At 45.0% G+C, this 16,322-nt stretch overlaps 1 pseudogene across 2 annotated transcripts; it reads left to right on the top strand.

The window, feature by feature from the left end:
* Positions 1-2,823: 2,823 nt before the first annotated feature.
* LOC147460965 (dammaradiene synthase pseudogene) lies at positions 2,824-7,785 on the top strand (annotated as a pseudogene). Of its 2 annotated transcripts, none has more exons than XR_015187554.1 (2): positions 2,824-2,951; positions 5,310-7,785. The product of XR_015187554.1 is annotated as a dammaradiene synthase pseudogene, transcript variant X2 (transcript). The 2 variants fall into 2 exon arrangements; XR_015187553.1 differs by lacking the exon at positions 2,824-2,951 and adding an exon at positions 4,972-5,102.
* Positions 7,786-16,322: the final 8,537 nt, after the last annotated feature.

The raw sequence follows: 16,322 nt of genomic DNA, 5'->3' as shown, positions 1-16,322 counted from the left end.
AAATCCAATCAGCCTTGCAAGAATACTGATTACAGGAATCCCTTGCTCTCAAGATTCGGATTGGAGGACTCTCCCCACCATGGTGCACCGAGGAGGACACAATCGAAGAAGCCATCACCAAGCTCAATGACATTCTTCAACCAATCAACATCGAACCCAACACTGTCTCTTGGATCAACGACATGCATAGGTGTGTGCCATTGGCCAATGCGTCCTCACTTTCAAGAACAAAGAAGAACGGGCGAGGCTACTACGCCAATCCTATCGCCTCAAGGGGACAAAGCTTGGGATCGTCGAGGAATTGACTACAAATCAACTCAAGCATAAGGCAAGTGAGCTCAAGAAGATGCATGAAGCCCATAAACAAGGTAAATGGGCAGTCTATCGTGGTGATAAAGCCATCCTTCAGGACTTTCGTACTCCCAAGCTAGCCCGTCCCTCTACGTGACCCCCTTTAGGTTTTATTTTTGTTCTTACCCTTCTTCCTTTTCTCCTTTGATGGACCCTCAGTCCCTAACTAATATGTATCCAATGCCTCCACCCCAAAAGAATAGATGTATTGTTTTGCTTTGGTCCATGGGTCATATTTGACCCCCGTGGACGATAATTAACTCTATCTATTAACTCTCTCTCTCTCTCTCTCTCTCTCTCTCTCTCTTCATTTGCTAAATACATCGCAGAGCTTTGTGACCCTGACCCTTGCCTTCAAGATGCAAGAAAACTATTGGTGCTTAGAGAGAGTGTGCGAGACTGCTACCCGCCGCCGGTGGCGCCTGCAGACCTACTCTAGAATATGCAACTACCAACACCTCACGGTCAGCTCATGGTCTCTCTCTCTCTCTCTCTCTCTCTCTCAATGTAGGTGCTTTTCTAGATAGTGTTGGCATGCCTAAGCATCATTGGAGGTAGTGCCCCCTTGAAAGGCCTTACTATTGTACCTTTGGTAAGAGCGAGCAAGACCCGTCGTAGGCGGATCGTGAGAGCTATCTGCGAGACCCGTCGTAGGTGGATCGTGCGAGCTATCTATACTATATATAGATAGAGAGATGGAGAGCCCTTTTATCTTGAAAACATGATACGTTTTATTATACCTACCTTTATCTCTCTCTTCATGTCACTCTCTTTATATATATCTATCTCTATCCTATCTCTCTATATATCAATCGCTCTCCCCCTCTCTATCTATCTCAATCTCTTTCTCTATCTCTCCCCTTCTCTCTCTCTCTCTCTCTCTCAATTTATATATTGTCACTCACTCTCTCTCTATCTATGTTCTCTCTACACCTCTCTTTTTATATAAATCTCTCTCTCTCTCTCTCTCTCTCTCTCTCTCTCTCTATTTGTTTCTATATCAACCTCTCTATCTTTCTCTCAATCTCTCTATTTGAAATTTTTAAATGTTATTAGTCAGGTTTTGTTCACTATTTTGTTGACCACTGTTCAAAAAAAAAGTGTCTCAGCTTAATATTGTGTCATCAAAAAGGCCGGTTGAGGGCAAGGGAAAAAGAAGAAAGTTCGCCACAAAATACAAAAAAATAGTGTAAACAACCGCAAAGTAAACCTAATTTTCTAAAATCTCCTCTTGGCAATTTCAAGGAAAGGAATTAGTATTGTGGTGTGTGGTCGTGTAGATCATGTGTCCGACCACCTAGTGTGGGAGGACACTCAGTTCTTGGCATGTAGTCTCTATTTTCAACTTTAGCTCATTTCCCAGTCCAGTGTTTGTTGAATAAAGGATCATCACACACCAAACCCCTTTTGGAAGAGATGTATGTCGCAAAAAGATCACATTCTTGTTATTATGATGCAACCCTCAGTCCTTCCTGGTCTTGTCCATTACATCGGGATAGCGACCTAATGTTTGCACAAGCGTGATGTACGAGTTCCATGCTTTGATCATGATTGGCATGATGACGAGTCTAGCCCCCAAGCTTAGTCCCTTAACCCCGACAGTCCCTTAGCCCCTAAGCCGTTGTATGATCACTCCCCTCGGATGAGGCGTTGGAGTTGATCCTTTCCTCTCGAATCCATTCCTAGCCCAGAATTCTAAAAAGATGTCCATCTTTTTCTCCCTAAGGGAGGAGGTGTGGTGTGTGGTCGTGTAGATCATGTGTTCGACCACCTAATGTGGGAGGACACTCAATTCTTGGCATGTAGTCTCTATTGGCAATATAAGGAGCTAGTCTCGCAAGAGGCAAGCTCAATTTGGTCCCGTTTGTGTGCACACCACAGTATGTTTGGAGAAATGATTTTTCCCGAATACTGCTACCGGCTTGGTTCTTGCCAGGCCTAATTTTTGAAGGCTTCGACGCCCTTCGGAGGCATTTTTATCCTTCAGTGAAGGGCAAAAATATTTTTACCTTTCGAAAGAAGGATAGAATATTGAAAAATCTTTGAGTAGCCCTTCAAATTTTTACCTAAATATAGCTTAATGAAAGATAAGTAAAAATTTACTCTTCAAATGAATGATTAGGGTCACCCTTAAAAAATGAGCCTTGGTTCTTGCCTCTGTATGCGTCACGCAAACATGCGAAGCGTGTGCCAGCACTATTAAGCAACTTAAAGTCATCGCCTCTTCAGTACTACTACAGGTCGCAGTCACCGACTCACCATTGCCTCTTGACGTTGACGGTCAATTGAGGCCGTCCCTGATGGGCTTCAAGTGTCGGTGGCCGCTGCCTGCATGTTGCAACCTTGAGACTGTAGTACGTGAACACTGTGCTTTTAAAGCCTTGGAATTGGTGACGAATTAGATTGTATACTGCAACCGAATGTAGCCTCTGACCCCTCTCTCTCTCTCTCTCTCTCTCTCTCTCTCTCATTCGATGTATTGGCAGTCTCTTCTCTCTATCTCGCGGGCGTTGTTGTCGTTTCGCTCAGGCTGCACTGGCCGAATGAAGCTACTTTGAGCAACGTCAAGTATAGCTCATGCGAAAACAAAGCCAACAATGGTGAGCTTTCTAGAGGGAGAATTCATGTTGCAAGAAATGTGAAGAGGAACATTGGAGAAAGAAAAGGGAAAATACATGACCTTGATGCGCCATTGGTTAGAAGCATGGCAGGAGAGGAAGCCATGAGGGAGAAGGAGAGGCTACAGCATGTGAAGCATTGTGGCAACAAGGAGACCCTAATATGCGATGGAGGAGAAAGGGAACAACGAAGGCTGTTAGAGTAGCAAAGGAGCAACATCTCAAAGCTGGATAGTAGTGGGAGCAACATCCGGGAGTGCAGGGTCATGCATCCCTCGTAGCTAGCACAGATCACCGGTTGGTTGACGATGCAGGTTTCCTTTCTGTAGGCAGACGGCCTGCTCTGACTACGAGAATCAAGCCAAGATGGATTGCGTTCATGAGGTCATGTAGGACGTGCACCAACGCATGCGAAGAGTACATGGGTCCCGATGTCCAAAAGCCGCAGCGGCAATATTAGCAAGGGTTGTTTAATCCATGATCCACGACAGAGAGCTTTATTAAAGCTAGTCAGGGTGAAGAGAGCACGGACTATCACTAACAACAGGAGGGGGCGGTGAGCACCATGGAAGCATGGCTAGTACGGCTCATGATGCGAGACCAAGACATCAACATCTACGGGTACTCTACGCAGACATTGACTCTGCGCTGCCAGCACCCGAGAGAGAGAGAGAGAGAGAGATTCCTGTTGCGTCTCTCAATGACGTTGTTCTCCAACCTTAAAACATGGGGTGCGAGAAATTCAAATTCAAATTCAAATTCGATCCTCACTTCTCACTCTTTCTTTAACACTCCTCGTTGTGTCGCCCGTGTGCAGAGTTCACTAGCCGGATTATGGTGCTTTCACCATGTGTCAAGGGGGGGATGGCCTCAGCACTAAAGGGCACGGGAGCAAAGAGAGGGGATCTACGGTTGAAGGTGCGCGCACGAATCTCAAAGAGATTTGAAGGCTCAAAAAAATGAGGCGTGGGGGTCAAGGGGGGGATGGCCTCAGCACTAAAGGGCACGGGAGCAAAGAGAGGGGATCTACGGTTGAAGGTGCGCGCACGAATCTCAAAGAGATTTGAAGGCTCAAAAAAATGAGGCGTGGGGTGTTGCTAGCACGATTCGAACCTAAGTGGGCGTTAGGCAAGGCGCGTAGCTTATCCAACCCTCCATGCGCATATGTTGACCATGGTGGGTAACAAACACATGATAAATCAACGTGGATAGGTGAGCTCATATCCAAGTTTACTTTTCAACGTCTTAGTTTACTTCTGGTGCATCTTACGACCCTACGCGCCTCTGCTTTTGTGCCCGAGCTTCTCAACCGTAGATCCCACCTCTGAGGCTTCATTTAATGCCTCATGCCCTTTAGTCCAGAAGGGGAGACGAGAATCCCTCCCCTTTTTATGATAATATAGATTATTTTTTATGTTTTGTGAAATATATTGTAATCTAAATAGTTTAGTGTTACACCTTTTTTTCATTCAAAAAACAAAATATTTTTATCGTGATACCACATGTTTTAAAATATTACTATCACAAAGAAATTATGATTAAGAAATTTTTCTCGATAGCCTTAGGTATGTAGGACATAGTGAATTTCACTTTTCTCTCACAAAAAAATTATAAATTAAATTTTTTTTCTCAATAGCTTTATTTAAGCCATAGTGAATTCACTTTTTTTTGGTTTTTTTTTTTATATAATTATCACTCCCAATTTGTGAGTTTGGAGAAAAGAAGTGTCTCACTCATCCGATATTCAAATAAAAGTTATGGTAAGTTTATTCAAACGGTGATCTATTTTTTGAGAGCCTAGCTTTTGTTGGCTCCTTTTACCATAGAGGATTTACTGAAGCCCTCTAAATGCTTTCTTAAGCCTATACACTTATTCAAACTTAAGAGGACATGATGGGCATTGGGCACCCACATATAAAATGTTTAAGGACATGATGGGCATTGGCACTCACATATAAAATATTTATGATGGCATATGGATGCCCATATGCCTTCAAATCTAAGAGGGCGTGGGAGCACCCAAATAATATGTAGGCCTTTTCGTGGGCCTATGGGGGAGCCCTCTTTAGAAATGCTTCCGTATATATAAATCCCATGCAGGCATATGTTCTCATTCGGAGCAGCAAAAGTCTGGTAAGATTATTTCTTCACCAATTATTAAGAATATAGCATTCAGGTCCTTCTTTGGACCACAGGCAACAATAGTGTCACTCACTAGTCTTACATGCATACTTAATTCATGCACTTGATGTGCCGACCAGGATGCATACGTCATACATGCATATGTAATTTTTCCGTGGCATCAGTGATCAGGATTTTTATCATCTATATGCTTTGCAGGCTAGCTGAATCTTAATTAGGTATGGCGAGGATGGAGCCCTACAGTCAAGAGTACTTCAAGGAGGAGTACGCAGGTGATATGCGGAACACCGAACCCATCTCGCTCGACGAAGGCATCCGGCGGAGCCAGGAGTTCTTGCTTTCCTTGCAGTTCCCTGAAGGATACTGGTGGGGAGAGCTTGAAGCCAATACTACCATCACCTCACAAACCATCATCCTCTACAAGATGTTTGGCATCGACGACCGAAAGCCCGTGCAGAAAATGGGCAACTACCTTAAGCTGCAGCAGTGTGATCATGGTGGGTGGGAGCTTTACTATGGAGATGGAGGCCATCTCAGTGCCTCTATAGAAGCCTACATAGCATTGTCTCTCCTCCATGTCCCAAAAACAGATCCCGTTCTTCAAAAAGCTTACAAGTACATCATCAGTCGAGGAGGTATCTCTAAAGCTCGCATCTTCACCAAGATTTTGCTAGCTCTAATAGGCATCTATGATTGGAAAGGCATTCCTTCTCTGCCTCCATGGGTTGTGCTCTTACCTGGCTGGTTTCCATTCACCTTGTACGACATGGCGTGCTGGGCGCGCGGGTGCGTAGTGCCTTTGACGATCATTTGCGACAAAAAGCCCGTGTTTAAGCTGAAGCCAGAGAAATCCTTTGATGAGCTTTATGCTGAGGGAAGGAAGAATGTTCGCTTCGGCTTTACTTTTGGGGGAAGCTGGACTGACAAGCTTTTTGTAGGGATAGACTATACTTTCAAGGCGATGGAGAAGATGGGGCTCGTACCGTTCCGGCGATGGGGTTTGCAGGAAGCAGAGAGGTGGGTGCTAAAGAGGCAAGAGGATTCTGGAGAGTTTCTTGGTTACTTTCCTCCCATGTTTTATGCGATGCTTTGCATGAAGATATGGGGCTATGATGTGACACACCCCGTACTCCACAGAGCTCTCTCTGCTTTGGAGATGTTCACAATAGAAAGGAAAGACCACTGTGTGGTTCAATCTGCAGTATCGCCTGTCTGGGATACAGCTCTTGTGGTAAGAGCTCTGGTCGAGTCGGGGTTGCCGCCAGATCACCCAGCCTTGCAAAAGGCTGGAGAGTGGCTCCTAGAAAAGCAGATCACCAAGCACGGAGACTGGTCCTACAAAAGCAAAGCAGGCTATGTGCCCCCGGGCGGCTGGGCATTCCAATTCTTCAACAGATGGTATCCAGATGTTGACGATACTGCTGTTGTCGCAATGGCCTTGCACACCATCAAGCTACAGAAGGAAGATGTCAAAAATGGGGCTATTGCATGTGCTGTGGACTGGATGAACACCATGCAAAGCAGCAACGGTGGGTGGGGAGCCTATGACATAGACAATGATAAGAGCTGGCTGAACTCTATGCCCTTTGCGGATTTGAAAGCCATGACTGATCCACCTACTGCAGATGTGACTGCAAGGGTGATGGAATTGGTGGGGAGGCTGATGGAAAGCAAGCAAGGTCAGGCGCTGGCACAGCGGATGCCGCCTGAGGTGCTGGCGAGAGGATTGGCGTATCTACGGAATGAGCAGGAGGAGGATGGGTGTTGGTGGGGGAGGTGGGGGGTGAACTACATATACGGGACGTGTGGGGCGCTGATGGCGATGGCATTGACGGCGCCGACGACGCACGGAGAGGAGATAAGAAGGGGGGCAAAGTGGCTGGTGAAGATGCAGAACAAGAAGGGGAAGGAAGTAAAGTGGAGTAGTATGGCGAGGCCGGACGCGGGATCAGGAGGGTGGGGGGAGGTAGATTGGACGATAGAGTTTAGGCCAGAGGCGGATGGGGGATGGGGCGAGACATGCTTCAGCTACAATGACAAGGCGCTGAAGTATAAGAATGAGGGAAGCACGGCGGCGCAGACGGCGTGGGCGCTGCAGGGGTTGCTGGCGGCGGGCAACGCCCTGGATAAATACGAGCAAGAGGCTATTGAGCAGGGCGTGGAGTATTTACTCTCCCACCAGCGCAAGGACGGCTCCTGGCAGGACCGCCCCTTCACCGGAGTAGGATTCCCATGCCAGTTCATGCTCCGCTATCATTACTACGGCAACCACTTCCCCCTATCCGCCCTCTCACGCTACCGCGACCACCTCCACGCCCGCAAATTCAAGGTGTCCATTTAATTAGCAGCCCCTGCACCACTGAAACACCGCCCCCATATATCATTAAGCCCCCCCCCCCCCCCAAAACCACCAAAAACCGCAGCTTGCTTATACTATTATAGACCTGGTGCCTATGAAATGTTGTACACAATTTTTATGCCCTTGGAAGCTATTTTAAGAAGATGCATGGTTGCACTTGCATCACCAAGGTGGTGGGTTTAACGCCAACTAAGCGCCCTTGGTGGTATTTCAAGGCAAAGGATGGTCTCGGGTGCCTGGTCTGATGCACAGTGTTGTTGGAATAAAAAGCTGACTTGGCAGCACTTATAAAAAAATGATGTTGCTTTTAGCGTTCTTTTGGAGTTAATAAAATGAGCACTTTGGTTAAAAAAGCTAATTTGTTGATAGCAGCATCGCAAAGAGACTCGTTCTGTCTCTTTCTCTGAGTGTGTGTAAGCAACTCTCTCTCTCTCTCTCTCTCTCTCTCTCTCTCTCTCTCTCTCTAGCAATGCCGTCGTTGGCAAGTTAGTAACGACCTTGTTCATTGTTACATTTATGCAACAACCCCCCTCCCCCCGCGGCCCCCCCCAAAATTCCCCTCTACCCTCTACATTTACGCTCGGTTCAAAAGAATAACTTCATGCATATTGATCATGATTTTGCTTATTGTTTTACTTCAACGTCGTGTTTCAAATAAGTTTTTTTTGGTGAGTTAAAACTCTAGGGTGTACTTGTTTTGAACAGAAAACAATGAAGTATAATATTGTGACGTGCTTGTCACGCATGAGTGAGAGAGAGAGAGAGAGTACACGAGTCTGAATTAGAATGAGCCTGTCTCGCCTTTGAGCAAGCACCTCCTTATATAATCATGTAAGGGGCTACATGCCAAGATGATCTACACCAAGAACCCAACTGTCGGATCCTACCTTCACGACTACACACCACACCTCACTCCTTAGGGAGAAAAAAGATGGACATCTTTTTTACAATTTGGGCTGAGAATGGACTCGACAGGAAGGGATCAACTCCAACGCCTCATCGTAGGGAGTGATCATACAACGGCTTAAGGGCTAGGGACTGAGCTTGGGGGCTAGATTCGTCATCATGCCGACATCATCAAGGCATGGAACTCATACACCTCGCTCATGCAAACATTAGGTCGCTATCCCAATGAAATGGACAAGACGAGGAAGGACTAAGGGCTGACTCATAACGAAGAGATAATTTTTTTGCGGCATACATCCCTTCCCGAAGGAGCTTGGTGTGATGATAACGGTTATTCAACAGAAACTAAATTGCGACATGAACTAAAGATGAAAAGACTATCTCTAAACACAGAATGAAAGGGTGAGCTTCATGCTTCATGACCACAAGAAGATCGGGCACCTCTGCAACAACCGATGTGCAGCAACTCCCATCTCTTCGAATAGACCGACAATAATAACAATTGCATAGATAACTTTGAGAGTAGATTGTTGTAGGAAACACTGACAAAAATCGAGGTGCGATAACCAATTGGTCACTGTAGGTTCTTGGACTACCACCTTAGCAAATGTCTTCTCTAAGCCATCCTTGCCATTTGCTTTTTCTGACCACACAGAGTTATAAACAAAAATGGTGTTATTAACTTTCAAATGGGCAGCAACTGAGGATGGTACGGGTGGTCCTATTGGTAGAGCAAGTTGATGAGCGGTGACGACGGTGCACTCGAGAATGGGCTCCACCTGCTGGCCTGATTAGCAGCTCCCGCGTAATTGGCGATTGGACGTAATATTGATACCCGCCTATCATCGGCGATAACGCTGTTGTTGTGCAAGTATCTTTGCTTGCTTAGCTGACGTGCGCATGAGGGCTCGTTCAAGTGTAGGCTGCACAGAACGCAGTAGCTGGGGCCATGTCGGTGCATCAGCTGCTGCACAGGGTGTAAGTGACACCTTCGGCCGCCCGTGCAATGCACCTCTTGCTCGTCTCGCTAGGAGAAAAACTGTGGAAGCACAATGGCCTTTGCCTTCTGATCTTCTCAGTCTCTCTCTAACCGGTATCAAGCAAGAATGCCATAAGCGGGCTCAGGGAATTAGCAAGAAAAGCAAGAAACGTCCCAGCTAACTGCCTAGGGCATGCCCGCCGCCTCTACCAATGTGATGTGCTCGTCACGCGTGAGTGAGAGAGAGAGTGTGTACACGAGTCTGAACCAGAATGAGCCTGTCTCGCCTTTGAGCAAGCACCTCCTTATATAATCATGTAAGGGGCTACATGCCAAGATGATCTACACCAAGAACCCAACTGTTAGATCCTACCTTCACGACTACACACCACAATATTACAACAATTACAAGGAACATGATTAATGGTGTTCTTTCTCGGGGGGTGTGACGCCCTGGGTAATCACACCCCCTGGGTAATTTTGAGCAAGAGGCTATCGAGCAAGGCGTGGAGTATTTGCTCTTCCACCAACGCAAGGACGGCTCTTGGCAGGACCGCCCCTACACTGGAGTAGGATTCCCATGCCTGTTCATGCTTCGCTACCATTACTACGGCAACCACTTTCCCCTATCCGTCCTCTCACGCTACCACGATCGCCTCCACGCCCGCAAATTCAAGGTGCCCATTTAACTAGCAGTCCATGCACCGTTGAAGCACCGCTACCATATTTCATTAAGCCCCCCCCCCCCCCCCCCCCCCCCCTCCCCCCCCTCTCTCTCTCTCTCTCTCTCTCTCAATAGAATCTTTTGTTGGCAGTGCTTGCTTGCTTGCAAGTAGTCATATAGACGTGGTGCCTATGAAATGATGTACACAAGTTTTATGCCTTTTGAAAGCTATTTAAGATGCTGGTTGATTGGACTTGCATCACCAAGGTGGTGGGTTTAACCCCCACTAAATGCCCTTGGTGGTATCTCAAGGCAAAGGATGGTCTCAGGTGCTTGACCTGATGCACGGTGTTGGTGGAATAAAAAAGTTGACTTGTCAGTACTTTAAAAAAAAAGGTGCTTCTTTTTAGCGTTCCTTTAGAGCTAATAAAAATAGCACTTTGGTAAAAAAAAGCTAATTTGTTGATAGCAACAGCACAAAGAGACTCTTTCTCTCTTTCTCTGAGTGTGTGTAAGCAACACTCTCTCTCTCTCTCTCTCACAGTGCCGCCGTTGACAAGTAAGTGATGTCCTTGTTCATTCCTACATTTATGCAACACCTGTTGTCCCCCCCCCCCCCCCCCCCCCCCCCACCTTGTCCGCCTCTACCCTCTATGTTTATGTTGAGTTCAAAAGAGTAACCTCATGCACACTAATCACGGTTTTTCTTATTGTTTTACTTCAACATTGTGTTTGAAATAGTTTTTCGGTGCGTTAAATATCTAGGTTGTCCTTGTTTTGAAAAAGAAAAGATGAAATATATTACAACAATTACAAGAAACATGATTAATGGTGTACTCTCGTGTCGCCACTGCATAATGATGTGATTGTTTTCTCTATGTATGCACTGGCATAACCTCATGATTAATGGTGTACTCTCGTGTCGCCACTTCATAATGATGTGATTGTTTTCTCCATGTATGCACTGGCATAACCTCATGAATAAGTAGCACATAACATTAAAGAGGGGGGGAGATAAGGGGATTGAGGGTCGAAAAGTCCACACATGAGGTCGGGGAGATCGCAGTCGTTAGTGTCAACTCAAAAACTAAACCTCGCCACAAATTAGCCCCTTAAACTTGGACAGATCCTGTTGGCTTACAATATAAGGGTTAAAAAAAGGACAACGGTACGAAATGCGTGCGTGGGTGAGATGGCTAGCCCATGTGTCACAAAATTGGGACTGTGAGGTCTTGGGTTCAAAATCAGGTGGTCGTGGCTCGATTTTTAATGTTGTCCGGGTTGAATCCCGCCTCGATTTTTGAGCTGTCCAGGTTTAATCCACCTCGGGATCCCGCCTTGGACTTCCGGGCGGTCGATCCCCTTACCCCCCCCCCCCCCCCCCCCGGCCCCCTCTCTAATACTATGTGTCACATAGTGTCATTGCTGGCATAATGGCATTCGAGCTCCTCATATAATGCTTGTGTTCGTACTTTGCTCACAAGAGGGACCCTTTGAGGTCCGCTCCTCTCGGCCAACAATCCAAGATTCCCTCTCGATTTTTTTCCATGTGGAAAAGTTGCAATGCAAGCTTTGAAGCTTTCACATGAATGTGTGTCATTATTGCTTTTTTGTTTTACAATGTAAGGCGTGAATATATTAGAATATAAACCAAATAGCTACATCTGTTAGCTCAAGGAGTGAGCTTGGGATTACATCAAAAGGCGTTCAGGGCTTAGAAAAACACTAGAACTCATGAGATCCTGGAGACTTCAGGCTTTCATCGCAGAGCATCCAGTTCTGTTCTGATTTGAACCAACAGGGCCCGGGATTGATTCCAAAGATCTTCCAAGATTTCAACATCTTCATTGAGTTCTTCTTTGAGCTGATCTCTACATAGCAGTCCTCACCTTCAATCACAGCGGCTTGAAAGAGTTTGCCAGCCAGGTCCAGCATCTTGGTCTTCTTTCTATAGAGTCGGCACTGGGAAATGTGCAGTTTCATCTGTAGGGATATTTCGTCAAAGAAGAATTTTGGGTTAGGCACCTGTGAGGTATCTTCAAAACAATAAAAATTCCTCTGCCTCTAGACGGCCAGACAAACTCTGCACATATGTGATTCCGAATTAAAGAGGGGAGGCCTACACTGTCTCCCCAGAAACACCTGCTTCCAAGATAAGGACTTTTGGAGAATTCTGGACACTTGACCCGAGAAGGGTTTATTAAAGGGGTAGTTCAGGAACAAGTGGGCCAGATCTTTAGTGCCCCCCTTGGATCTGGGACATCTCCCTTAACTAGCATTGGAAGGTGTCCCTAGATAGAAAGCAGTGGGCGTTCAAATTCAAATGCTTTGATTCTAGGTATTCACACTTTTGTCAAAGAAGTTGGAACAAATATATATCTTTCACGTATTTATGATCTTCTTACAATGGACGCCCACATGGAGGGGGGTAATTATGATGCCTCTCTCCCTTTGCTAAGAGCTTTGTCACACCTAGGGGCTACAAGGGCTGGAGGAGTTAGAGTATTGGAAACCTCGCATTCATTTTGAGTGCTTGTAGAGCTTGTGGGGGTTGCAATATGCATTGCAGTCCCTAAAGATTTTTGCATTGAGTAAATGCTTGTGCACATTTACTTGCGTAAGTTGTAAAAAATGCATGATTATGGGTAGTTTGCATGTATGTGTGACTTTTGAAGAGCTGAATGGAGCTCTCACTATTGTTGTTTTCTACCAGCCTTCATCGGTTCACATGCTGGATCCCCTACATATATCCAATGGGACGGGGCTCTGATTGCATCTTGAAAGGGTGCACTTGGAGAATGGGCTTCTTATCCCCTGCACTTTTGCATGTGTTTTAATGAGTTCGTCACATCAATGTCTTTTCTTTTAATCGTACGCCTTACCCTATGAGGAAACGGGTAATGACATGCTAATCTCTTTCCAACCTATGCTTCTCTAGCCTACCATACAAGCCCCCTTGATTGTGCATACCGTCCACATGGCAGGGTCTTCTTGTAGGTCCCTTGTCCATGCGGTCATATGTCGTGAGACCCTTGTCTCACGTCAAGATTCTTCCCCTGTCTCTACTCTGTTGGAATTAGTGTAGCAGGAAAACACACACATCTTGGAGAAGACGAAGAAAGCTCAAGGCACACAATAGAGAGTGTATTACTTAGTGTGAAATGGAAAGATTGATAGCCCTAGAATGATGGGCGTATATACAATGAACGGGGGAAAAAACCTCTTAGTGAGGGAAAAAATGCCACGACGGTCCTAAGTGTGTTCACAAACATCACTACAACATATATATGGTAACAAATCCCCCCTAGAGTGATGCGGTGAACGAGAGCTGGCACATAGAGTAAAGGGAAGTGCCATGCCTTGAGGACATGATCTATCCACAAAGGGGAATAAGCCCAAAGATTTGCGAAAAGCTTCAAACTTCTCACGAGACAATGCCTTTGTGAAAAGATCTGCAAGGCTATCATGTGCTGGCACATAAGCCAAGCTGATCTCTCCTACTGAGAGTCTCTCCCTGACATAGTGGTAATGCATCTCAATGTGCTTTGTGCGAGCATGAAAAATTGGGTTCCTCACAACTGCCAATGTGCTCCGATTGTTAATGTAGATATTGTTGGCAGTGTCCTGTCCAACACCCAAATCAGCCATAAGGCGTCTGAGCCATACACACTCAACCGTAGCTGTGAAGACTGCCCTGTACTCAACCTCACAACTAGAAGTGGCCACATTAGGTTGCTTCTTGCTCAACCATGATATACATGAACTGCCCAGCATGAAACAAAAACTACTTGTGGACACTTGTGTCTCAAAACAACCAGCCCAATCTGAGTCCAAAAAAGCATGTAAGTCTGGTGGCAATGATCCCCCCTTGGGATAAAACAAGCCAAGATATAAAGTTCCACTCAAGTAGTGGAAAATCCTCTTGACATCCTGCCAATGCTTAGACCTTGGGCTAAGCATAAATCTATTGACTTGTGAGACTACAAACTAGATATACGGCCTCGTGTTGCATACATAAATGATCAACAATATGTCTCTCATTTGGTCCAGTGATCAGCAAATCATCCACATAAAGAACCACAATGAGAAGTACATCACCCTCGTGCTTTACATATGATGTGCTTTCTGTTGGATTGTTACGAAAGCCTCGTTTGACAAAATCAGTGTCAGCCTTCTCATACCAAGCACGAGGAAATTGCTTCAACCCATACAAAGCTTTCTTACACGTTATCCTCTGGTCCTTTCTGCACAAGACTGCGAGGATGCGTTACATAAACTTCCTCAAATATGTCACCATTCAAGAAAAAAAAAAAAACAATCTCGGATTGATGTACATCCCAACCAAAATGAGTTTCCAATGCACATAGAAAATGTACAGTAGTCATATGACAAGTGGGAGCGAAAGTCACTTCATAATCTATGCCTTTTTGTTGTGCATAACCCATTGCAACAAGTCGAGCCTTATAGCCATCAATATCACCATCCGGCTTGCGTTTCAACTTGTAAACCCACTTTGTATTAATGGCCTCTTTGCAAGGAAGAAAATCGCATGAAGTCCATATGTCATGTTCTAGAAGTACATCATATTCTGGTTGCATGGCAACCATCCAATTTTTTGAATTTTGTGCTTCATCAAAAGATAGAGGTTCCTCAACATCATGTAAGCTAGACACAGCCAAATCATAACAACATTAGAAGAAAGTTGGACTCACTTTTAGGCCCTGTAAGAAGTTCCACGTCGGCTTAGAGAGAGAAAATGAAATTGTGAATTTTATGTGATACTTTTTTGCGTCAACAAAAAGCCAAAATGAAATTCTTTGGTAGGTAGCCACCGTCTTTATCATTCTTCTCCTTCGTTCTCTTGTCAAGAATCCAACTAACCGTATGACTAATGATTTGAAATGCCAACTTACAAGCGTTCCCTCCAGAAACATAAGCCATAGCATTAGGGCCAATTTGGATGAAAAAAGGGCTGTTTAGGGTTTCCCTATTCTTGATCTAAGGGTCAAGGAGGAGCCACATTTCCAAAAGTATGGCACTTTTGTAGACGTGTCAAGATCTCCTTCACTTGATTTTTGAATTTCTTGCACTATTTTAGCCATAACTTTTGCATATGAACTCCAAATTTAGTGCTCAAATGGTCCATGGGTGGCGCTTGATGAGATCTATCCAATGAGTACCCATGTTGATTAGTTTTGGTAAGATCTTCATGGTTTTTTTTAGGTTGCCCCTTTTTAGATCCTTACAAAGCCCTTTTTTCATCCAAATTGGCCCTAATGGGAACTCTATCAACTCTAAACATGGAATATGGCCTTCCCTCCCAAAACCTGAGATATTTCATGAGTTTCAAGTGTCTTTCTATTTCTCTATCAACTCTAGGAATGGTGAACACTTCCTTTTCTGATGAAAACACCAATTTCAACTTGCAATCCTCAACCCCTTCATCTTCAACACTTACCCAAAGAAAGAACACGCATCATCTTCATGTTGATGTATTGCAAGAGTACGCACCACTGCAGAAATGTAGGAGGGAGTCTTTCTTATTTCAATGGGAGAAAGAACTTAGAAGGACAAACAAGGAACATCATTTGGATTTGTGGACCGATGGGGCTATTTATCCAAAGGATCCTACGACAAATGTGCCACCTTCCTTTGCTAATATCACTATCCTCTTACATTTCACATGCGATAGAAAGGATGGGCTATTGGGATACACCGAACATTTGGAAATGAGAGGATTGAATGCGGAAAGGCAAAGAAACCTCTTGGTGATGGAGAACATGTAGCTGAAGAAACTTAATGAAGCATGCTATCGGAAGATTTCATCAAACAAAAAGACAATCCAAAGCCTTGAGAAGAAGATCACAAGTTTGTGAGAGAAAGACATTGTGCTTGGTAGTCGGAAAAGAAAACGAGATCTATGCAACATTGAGAACATCAAGATTGGTAGTGGTGGCCTGAAAAAACAAATACGAGCTTTAAGGTAACTCAAAGTTTGTTTCTGCTTTTGTATCTTCAATGTGCTTCACTAAGAAACGGATACACTTTCCTATACATGATCATAACACATGGTGCTTTTTTGGAAGGTCTTTACTGCATCCAAACTCGAACGGTGTTGTCTTCAATGCTAGAGTGCATTACAATCGTCTAGTTCCAAAAGACGTAGTTGAAGAGATGATAACTCAGAAAAAAATTCGTAAGTTGAAAGGGAGGCTCCTTACCTCCTTCATGAACGAGAATCAGCTAGAACCAGTGGAAGTGCAAGCAATACTTGATGAGAGTGGCATCTCACAGATGGGATAC

This window comes from Adiantum capillus-veneris, chromosome 3 (genome assembly GCF_014529385.1).
Source record: "Adiantum capillus-veneris isolate H3 chromosome 3, ASM1452938v2, whole genome shotgun sequence".
Lineage (NCBI taxonomy): Eukaryota > Viridiplantae > Streptophyta > Polypodiopsida > Polypodiales > Pteridaceae > Adiantum > Adiantum capillus-veneris.
This window is presented reverse-complemented; position numbering and strand designations above follow the sequence as displayed.